This window comes from Capsicum annuum, chromosome 1 (assembly GCF_002878395.1).
Source record: "Capsicum annuum cultivar UCD-10X-F1 chromosome 1, UCD10Xv1.1, whole genome shotgun sequence".
In the NCBI taxonomy this organism is placed as follows: domain Eukaryota; kingdom Viridiplantae; phylum Streptophyta; class Magnoliopsida; order Solanales; family Solanaceae; genus Capsicum; species Capsicum annuum.
The window spans coordinates 63,402,749-63,413,403 of record NC_061111.1 but is presented as its reverse complement, the minus strand read 5'-3'; the positions used below and the strand labels follow the sequence as shown (position 1 = coordinate 63,413,403).

The window sequence follows — 10,655 nt, the reverse complement described above, 5'->3', positions numbered from 1 at the left end:
AAGTTTGAGAATTACGCTACAAAGACCCTCGAATTACGGAAAAGCTTAGGAGATAAGAATCGAGAAAATAACGGAATTATACCCGCAAAATTACTTTAAATAAAATTATTCTTTTTGTTTATTTCATTTTTGTTTGCACTTAATTTTCACCAAACGAAAATTTATTACGAACAGTAAGTTTTCTCTATTACGTTTGTTTGTCAACAACAATAACAGCTAAGCCAGTAAAAAGTACTAGAACTTTTCTTTCTACTGGAATAAAAATATCTAATAGGGCTAAGAGACACATAGAAAGCTAGACCTAAAGTGAATGTACTAACAATCCTAAAGCATGTTTCCAACTGGAGTGTCTCGTATGTCCCGTTTAAAGCTAAGATAGATACAAATAATAAAGTATTAGACATTGAGTATGTCACATACTCTTACCTGATAATGCAATATTTTTAGTCATTCAACTTCAAAGCAATGATCTCTTTTTTTTGGTCTACAAAACAATAACAATTAAAACAAGCAAGACTTTCCACAATATAGGAAAGAGAAATAGAAGAAGCAACTATATTGAACAACCTTCATCATTTTCTTCTCACAATCACAATGTTCTCATTGAATGGTACCACTTTACGGTAATTACATTTCATGTCTCTCTGTTAAATCTCTCTTAACCATATGCAAGTAAGACTGTGTACAAAACCCTCTTGCGGTGCCCTGCATAGTGGGAGCTTTGGTACACCGGACTGACCTTTATTGAATTCTTGATCATGTTGTTGGGAACATGAATTTCTTTTATTCTTCGATTTTCCGACCACATTTATGAAGAAAATGAGGAACATCCAGATTAGTCTTGAAAATGTTTTTGTTGTTTGCAGAATAATTCGTTCGGTGGGATTTCAAAATGTTTGACCCAGTCAAAGAAAAAGGTGTCAGTCCCTATGGTGGTGGTGAGATCAAATGGAAGAGGTGCAGATAGGAATGTAAGTGTTTTAATGGAGAATAATTTGAAGGAAATGAAGGAAAGTGTTGCAATAATAGACAAAGATTCTAAATCTACAGTCACTGGTGGTGTTGGGGATGTGAAGATCAAACCATCACCCCTTGGACCTTCTCTATTGGTAGGTTCAAAAATTGTTTCTTTTTTTGTTTCAAATTTGTGTTGATTTTCTGAAATTAAGTATTACAATCTGGTAAAGAATGATTTTTCTTTTTGTCTTGGTTGGTTCTTGTTTGTTTTATTTTTTAAAAACAATTGACACTTGATGATGGTACTTTTTTGTAAAAAAATATTTTTATGTATACATGGTAGATGTTAAATCCTTTTGGCTTTTCTCATATTTACTTTTCATATCTTGAAACCCTTAGTGAAAATCTTATCTCTGCCACTTGCGGGATGTGGGGTGGGGGAAGTCGAATTGCATCCTTCCAATTAAGCTCATCTATAAATGCTGTAATAAAATGGAATGCTTGTTAATCTCCTAAACTTTTTGATGTTAAAAAGATGGACATCATTGGTGAATGTGAGAAGTGTTCTTCATTTGTATGAATTATGAGAATGATTCTCTTCTTTGGTGAGCAGCGGATACTCACTGTTGCATGATCTACACTAGAACAAAGGGCTAGCTTTCAGTGAGAAAGAGAGGGATTCCCACTATTTGAGTGGTCTTCTTTCTCCTGTGGTTGTCGATCAGGAGCTTCAGGTCGTCCATGTTACTTCTTGCATATCCTTAATTATAACTCTCCCAATCTTTCTCTTCCTGACCAAACGGAAGCTCTCTGTGCTTAACTGCAGACTTGTGTCACTTCTTCTATCATGTTAAGAAAGTGATGAATGTTCTGTATGATGTACCCACTACAAAGGTACATGGCCATGATGGATCTTCAGGTAGTAGCACAAATGATTTTAATATCTCCGTGTGTTGCTCGTGATTAGTGTCTGCTCTGTTAATATATATTATGTTGAGCATTAACCAAACAGATCTTGCTTGGATCAAGTCCTCCTACGTCTTTATGCCCATTTTTATTAGCATCATAATACAAAAAATTCTTGTCATATGTATCCTGGTGCAGGAGAGAAATGAGAGGCTATTCTACAAGCTTCTTATGGAAAGCATAAAAGAGCTGCTCCCGATAGTTTATACTCCAACAGTAGGTGAAGCATGCTAGAAGTAGAATCTTCAAACGTCCTCAAGGTCTTTTTATCAGCTTGAAAGAAAAGAATGTGTTTGGAATTCTAACAGATAATTCTCAAATTTAGTGGTACATGGGTTTCCTTATTACATTTAGATCTGAAATGCGATAGCCATTTGCAGAGGCAAAATTCTTGAGGTATTAAAGAATTGGCCTGAGAAGAAATTCAAGTTATTGTTGTAACTGATAGAGAACGAATATTGGGCCTTGGCGATCTAGGTTGCCTGGTATGTTTTATATGAACTTCACCAAACACTTTTTGGAATTAAAATAGGTGATTCCCAAGGATAATAGAAAGCTAATTATCTGTCTGTTTAACTGATGTTCTCAGTTTTCTACGCACCAATGTATGTTTTAACATGTCTGGCCACATATTTCTGTTAGGTTTCTATAGCCATATTAATGACAATCGTAATTCATCTTGACAGGGAATGGGGATACCAGTAGGGAAACTCTCTTTATACACCGCTCTTGGAGGCATTCGTCCGTCAGCTGTAAGTTTATGTGAAAATGCTTGCTAAGACTCCATTGATGAAGCTAAGAGGAGGAGAAGAATAAAAAATTATAACTGCTTCTTAAACTTGTGTTACCCTCTGAGATTTGTGAGATGTTGTGCCTTATATAGGCTGTAAAAGGGATACAAAATATCTAATAACTACTTCTTTCTAGAACATTCTATTTGACAGCTCATTGTAACTAACTAATAATTATCTAACAACCTCTAACAACCTTCAACCACTTATACAGCTGACTCATCAGTCGGCTAACTAACTAACTGAATAACTACTCTTATCAGTATTACCTATCAATGGAACAGGTTGTCGTGTATGTGCCAGTGTATGTGGTAGTCAAAACACTCCTCCTCAAGCTGCAGGGTGTAGAATGTTCAGCACACCAAGCTTGCTAAGTAAATGAGTATGTTGAGCAAGGCTCAGGCCCTTAGTGAGCAGATCTGCAAGCTGATCACTAGACTGAACATATAGAGCCTTAATCAAGCCATTTTTTTATCTTGTCCTCGATGAAATGACAGCCAATCTCAATATGTTTGGTTCTCTCATGAAACACAGGGTTATTGGCCAATTGGATGGCTGAATTACTGTCATTATAAACTAAAATGGGAAGGGTGATAGGAACCTTGAGTTCCTGAAACAATCCAACCGGCTAAGTGAGTTCTACAACTACTGAAGCTATGCTTCTGTACTTAGCTTCAGCAGAACTCCTGGACACAGTGTGTTGCATCTTGGATTTCCATGATATAAGTGAATCGTCAAAGTGAATGGCATAATCAGTAACTGATCTTCTGGTGTTTGGACAAACAGCCCAATCTGAGTCACACCAGCAAGTCAGAGTAGTAGCAGGCTCAGCCTTTAACCAGATCCCTTGACCAACAGAACCTTTAAGGTATCTGACCACCTTAATGGCTGCTTCCCAGTGAAACTTCTGGGGATGTTGAATGAATTGGCTGAGAGTCTGGACAACAAAGTTAATGTCTGGCCTTGTAATAGTGGCATACATAAGCTTGCCAACAAGTCTTTGATAAGATGAAATGTCAGACAATAATTCATCACCTTGTGCACCTGTGGCTTGATCATACTCAATGGAAGTGAGCTTGGCATTAGACTCCAAAAGCGTAATAGCAGGCTTAGAAACACTAGGACCTGTGTCAGCAATTACCTTAAGAATGTACTTTCTTTGGTTCAATATGATCCCTGATGTTGGTCTTAAAACTTCAATCCCCAAAAAATACTTGAGATCTCCTAAGTCTTTCATCTTAAACTGCTGATGCAACTTAATTTTGGTGGCATTGATCAATGATGCACTGCTTCCAACGATTAGCAAATCATCAACATAAACAAGCACTATAACAGTATCATTACCTTGATACAGAGTGAATAGGGAATAATCATGTGCACTCTGGGTAAAATCAACATCAAGTAGGGCATGAGTGAGCTTAAGATTCCACTGCCTGAAGGCCTGCTTAAGACCATACAAAGATTTGATCAACTTACACACCTTGTGCTCCCCCTGTCTTTTAAATCCCTCTTGCATTTCCATGTAGACTTCCTCCTCAAGATCCCTTTGGAGGAATGCATTATGCACATCTATTTGATGAAGATTCCAACCTTTAGATGCAGCTACTGCAATCACACATCTAATTGTAACCATCTTAGCCACTGGTGAGAAGGTTTCATGATAATCTAACCCTTCTTGTTGGCTATATCCTTTGTCCACTAACCTTGCTTTGAACCTCTCCACTTCACCATTTGTAAGGTATTTTATTTTGTATATCCACTTGGAACCAACAGTATTCTTTTCTTTAGGTAGATCAACAATAATCCATGTGTTGTTAGCTTTCAAAGCCTGAATCTCTGACTTCATAGCTTCCACCCACCTCTTATCTTTTATAGCTTGTTTATAGTGCTGAGGCTCAGTCAAAGTGGATAATTTAGTTAAATAGCACAGATAAGTAGGAATCAGATTTTTGAAAGACAAGCTGTTGGCTAATGGATGTTTGCATCTCTGGTTTCTGGAAGTATCAACATAATCATGCATCCACACTGGTGGTCTTCTTGTTCTTGTTGGTCTACTGGAATAGGGTTGATACAGGGAACATTCGTCTTGACATGTTTCTTCATGGTTGGTGCCAGGGGAAGCTGTACCAGGTACTGCAGCATCAGAAATTCCATCCCCTTCAATTGGAGCTTCTTCAGTAACACTCTCAGTGGTCGTTTCATGAAATATTTCTTCATCTGTAGGGATCAAGAATTCAGTGATATCTTCTTCAGATAAGGAAGCTTGTGTATTTTGTACTGGTAAAGGAGCAAAAGGAAATGTATCTTCATGAAACACAACATCTCTACTGACTAATAGTTTCTTTGAGGTGATATCCAGCAGTAAATATCCCTTCTGAGACTCTGAATATCCCACCAAGACTGCAGGTTTAGCCCTTTTTGTGAACTTATCACCTCTTGGGAGGATAGTGACATAACATAAGCATCCAAATACCCTGAGATGTGACAACTTGGGATCCTTGGAAAATATCAACTGAAATGGGCTCTTACCACTTAGAATAGAAGATGGTAACCTATTTATTAGATATATTGCAGCCTTTACACATAGTCCCCAATAGTTAATGGCCAAGTGAGACTGAAACTTGAGTGCTTTAGCTATGTTTAATATGTGTTTGTGCTTCCTCTCCATAAGTCCATTTTGTTGAAGAGTGTGAGGACAGTTGGTCTGATATAGTATACCCAGGGACTGGAATAATGTCTTACATTGAGAGTTGATAAATTCAGTGCCATTATCAAATCTAATGGTTTTCACCATTATGCCAAACTGGGTTTTAATCATGGAAATGAATGTCTTAATGGCCACTATGGCCTCAGACTTTAACTGCAACAGGTGCACCCAAGTGTATCTACTATGGTCATCTACCATAGTCAAGAAATAGTATTTGTTGTCAAAAGTAGAAATTCTATATGGACCCCATAAATCCATGTGTACAAGTTCAAAACATGTAAAGCATCTAGTAGTACTTATAGGGAATGACAATCTTGTCTGTTTAGCTAGTGGACACACAGAACATTTATTCAACATATTTACATTTCTAGGATTCTTCAGAATATCTAAACATTTGAGAACCTGAGCAACAGAGTGTCCAAGTCTCTGGTGCCATAAGCTGTAACTAGACGTTGAGACTTCTGCAATGAATCTACTGGTTTTTGATCACTGATTAGTATCTCCTGTCCAACCACCTTTAAGAACATACAGTCCACCCTCTTGTCTACTAATCCCTTCACCTTGCCATTGAAGAGGTCCTGAAAGATACAAAAATCAGGATAAAAGGATACAAAATATGAAAGTTCCTTGGTTATCTTAGAAACAGACAACAAATTGATTTTGAAGTCTGGAACAAGTAGAACATCTTTGATCACATCATCTGCAAAAATATGGGCTTCTCTAGTATGTGAGATTATCACTTCATCACCTGTTGGAAGGTGCAACTTGTCCAAATATTTAGAATCTAATCTGGTACCTTTTTTGAATAGGTGTCTATGTGCAGACACATGATGAGTAGCACCTGAGTCTACAATCCAACTGTCAGGACATGCTTTGGACAAGAAACAAGTAGTAATACCTGTCATATTTACTTATTTCATATCTTTTGTGTCTTTGCTCAACATGGTCATAATCTGAGTGTACTCCTCCTCAGTGAATGTGTGAGGCTTGGCCAGTGGAGCACAAGTCACTTCATGACTAGAACTAGCAGCATCAACTTGACCAATTACCATAGTTGAAGCCTGAGAAGACTTGTTGTCAATGTTGGCAAAATTTTTACCCCTATTACATGTAGAGAAACTGTTACTACCAATATTTTGTGATCTGAAGTTAGAATTGTAGCCTTGTTTCTTCTTGTTCTTCCAGTCATTTGGATACCCTACCAAATTGTAACAAGTTTCCTTGGTATGACCTAAGAGATGGTAATAATCACATTTTCTGCCTTTATAGTTAGTGCTGCTTTGTCCAAAACCATAGTTTCGATTCACTTGCATAGCAAGTGGCTCTGATCTATCATGCACAGTCGGCATACAAGCTAAATGTTGGATTGCATCCTCTATAAGCATAACATAAGCTTGGTTAAGAGTAGGAGTCACTCCTTTGAGCAATATCTGTCTTCTAGTTTGATCATAGGACTCATTTAAGGCACTTAAAAACTGTAAAAGTCTAAGTTGACACATATGATCTGAGTACTCTTCGGACCTAGGGCAATCGCAACTAGAATTTGGTACTAGTACATCATACTCACTCCATAAACTGTTTAACTTGGTAAAATAGGTTGAGACTGAATCTGTACCTTGAGAGTGCATATTAATTTTATGATGCAATTGGTATATACGCATACGATTCACCTTGCCATACCTTTTCTTCAAATTCTCCTAAATTGCACAAGCACTCGTGGCATAAATAATGCCAAATAGCAGACTCTCACTTACAGTGTTCATGATCCAGGAAAGCACAATTACATTACATGTTTCCCACTGCTCATGAAGCTCTTCTCGATACGACTCCTTGTTGCAGGTTCCAGTGACAAATCCAAACTTCCTCTTCTCTAAGAGAGCAATACGCATCGATCGACTCCATAGACTATAATTTTCTGAACCAGTTAACTTGATTAGAACTAGTACAACACTGGAACTATTAGATGCACCAATGAAAAGTGGATCACTTTGATCAATTTTAGGCCCCATGATTGATAGAATGTAACTGTAATATAGATCTAGATTATGAAAAAAGAACTGAAGACAAAGATCCAAAAATGTGCAGAAAACTTAGTGAAATGTGATCGAAAAACACACTTAGTGTTGAACCTGGATCTGATACCATAATAAAGAAATGGAACCATAATTAAGAAATGGACCTTGGTCCTAAGTCAATCTTAATAGCTAGCTCACGAGAAGAGGATTGCCCAAGATCATATAAGGAGACCAAAGACCCCTTAACCCATTGATGTGGGACTCCAACACCCCCCGCACACCCAGGACTGGACATCTAAAGCGTGGATAATATAAGACGGGGGATCCAACATCGAAAATAATGAACTAGGTGAACCTGGCTCTGATACTATGTGAAAATACTTGCTAAGACTCCATTGATAGAGCTAAGAGGAGGAGGAGAATCAAAAATTATAACTGCTTCTTAAACTTGTGTTACCCTCTAAGATTTATGAGATGTTGTGCCTTATATAGGCTGTGAAAAGGATACAAAATATCTAATAACCACCTCCTTTTAGAATATTCTATTTGACAGCTCATTGTAACTAACTAATCATTATCTAACAACCTCTAACAACCTTCAACCACTTATACAGCTGACTCATCAGTCAGCTAACTAACTAACTAACTAACTGAATAACTACTCCTATCAGTATTACATATCAATGGAATAGATAGTCGTGTATGTGCCAATGTATGTGGTAGTCAAAACAGTTTACGTCGAAAATATGTAACAATTGTTAGAAATGGACCTGATGCCTTTTTTTTTATCAATAGTATTGTATCTCATTAAAGTTTGGTAAACTCACTCAATTCTTACATTCACCAAAATATTAAATAATTATACGATCTAAGACTCTGCGACATCTGACTATTTTCTGCTCATTATTTTGCATAGAAACCTGCAAAGATCACATGGCACTTGAAAAACATAAGTTAGCATCATCATTCACGCAGAGCCATATCTTCTTGATTTTTCCTCTTACCTAACCAATAAAGAAAATCGGTAGATTGATTATATGTTTTTCCTTGTTAGTTCTTGCTAGTAACCATTGATCTGGGTACAAAGAGAGATGTGGAAATGGAATCACTAAACATGAGGAAGAAATAATTAAGGATATGCATCCTACATTAAAGGTTAACATTCAAAAACATAACATCTCCGTAAACAAAACTGATTCTAGCTTCGACTCCCAAGAAGTGGAAGGAATGCAGAATGCCAGTAGTCTTGAGAGTCAAATTGATGCTGCGAATCATGCTCAATTAGCAAGATTATAATGTTGATTGTAAAGGCGGTGTTGTAAATTACAATGCCAACAACAATGATGTTAGCAAATATACCTGGTACAAGAGGTGGATTAGTGTCTAAGTTAATGGTGCTCGTGACTCGTGATCTAGCAAAGGCGACGTGGGATGTCTCTAAAGCCAACAAATCTATTTATCTTTCTATCTCTTTTTTTATCATCTTTTTATTTCATTGCATTTTTTCTTTCATTTGTGCATTTAATTGGCCATTAATTTTTGAATATTTAAATTCTATATCAATTATAAATTGATTACATTAATCACTATAACTATCACAAATATCAATAATAAGGCTTAGTAACCTATAAATTAGAAATAAAAATTATGAAGCAAAATTTATTGGTAACAGAAATCATAAAGCAAGATTTATCAGCATAACAAAATATTTTCTGGTTTACTTTGCCTCTTCATTATATTCATCATATCAAACAAAAACATACACTATCAAGAAGAACGATCGAAGGGTGAAATGAGAAAAATGTGATGACCAAATTGAACGAGGTGCATAAGAAGAGAGGGACATTAATTTTAGAGAGCAATAGAACATGACAACACTCAACCATTGATGGACAATGTTTTTTATTCTGTTTCAATTTTCTTAAAAGTTATAATAATAATCACTTGGCAATTTACTTTTGTATTTTCTTGCTAGTAGAAAAAAAAGGAGATGGGTTCTTATAATTTCTATTTGTTGGTGGTTATATGTTATGTATCATGCAATTTTGTGTATAACTAGGATTAAAGTTAGAGTACAACATCATATTTAATGTATTCTGACAAAGTTAGATTTGGAGAGAGCAGAATGTAGAGATGAGGTAAATAGGTTTTTTCAGGATCCCCTGCTCAAGATAAAAATATATTTTAATAATTTTTAGTTCTTAAAAAAATTTACGTTCCATTACTTTTAGTGTTCAAGTAATATTAAAGATATTTCATAAATTTAATAATTATTTTATGATCGCGCGAAGTACGATCAAGTTACCTAGTGAAATAATGGAAGAAATTAGAAACATGAAAAAAAGGGGTTGGCTGAAGAAGAAGAAGAAGAAGACAGAAGAATTTGGGGAGGGGGGGGGGGATTGTGGTCAAAAGTAGAAAGAGAAAAATAAAGAAGAAGGAAATGAAAAAAAGAAATATTTAAAATGAAAAAAATATTTTAAATTAATTTAGCACATGTTAAGTAATAAGTGGTGTGTGATTAACACCAACTTTATAAAAATTTGGGTTGGTCCAAAAATAATGTAAAAGTACCATTATAAATTAGTTGAGGGGGGTATTAGGACGCGTTAAAGTGTCTTTTAATAAATTTAGGATAACTTCAATGATGACTTTATGTCCTTTTTAAATATAATATGTCCCTATTAAGAATTTTAAAAAAAATCAGAAAAATCATCTTTCCCTCCAAAACCTTTTCGTACAGGTCGATTCTAAGGCTTTATTCTGTGAATTCTCTTTTTATGTATTTTAACTATTTTACCCCTCTCCATAGTTGCTACATGATGTTTCTGGGGTTTGGATATGGTTGACATGATTCTTAATATGAGTCAACATGATTTATGCGAGTTTGCGATTTTTAGAAGATAAAAAAGAGGTCATAGTTGGCTTCGGTCAATATTTGTTGTTCTATGCATCAGAGGCAAAACAAACTGCGGCAACAAATTTGAGATATTGATGTTAGGTTAGTACTTAGTAGCATGGTTGGTTTAATTTTATGGCTTTTGGAACTCATTTTGACCCTCGATTCAAAAAATTATACAATTGAGTTTCAAGGGCTAATTTTATGAAAACAACCTCTTTTATAACATTTGATGTCGCCATTGAGTTCGGATCATCAAATTTAGTCTAGTACTATATTTCGTTTTCCTTCATGAACTTTCGAACGAATTCCGAGGGCTT

General features: G+C 35.9%; 1 non-coding gene across 3 annotated transcripts; it reads left to right on the top strand.

Moving 5' to 3' along the window:
- Positions 1–301: 301 nt before the first annotated feature.
- Positions 302–2,995, top strand: LOC107844782. Of its 3 annotated transcripts, XR_007045515.1 has the most exons (4): positions 357–623; positions 867–1,109; positions 1,571–2,408; positions 2,610–2,995. It is a non-coding gene; the product is annotated as an uncharacterized LOC107844782 (transcript). The 3 variants fall into 3 exon arrangements; XR_007045514.1 differs by having other exon boundaries at positions 302–623; positions 1,571–2,995; XR_007045512.1 differs by lacking the exon at positions 1,571–2,408 and having other exon boundaries at positions 371–623.
- The last annotated feature ends 7,660 nt before the right edge of the window (positions 2,996–10,655 follow it).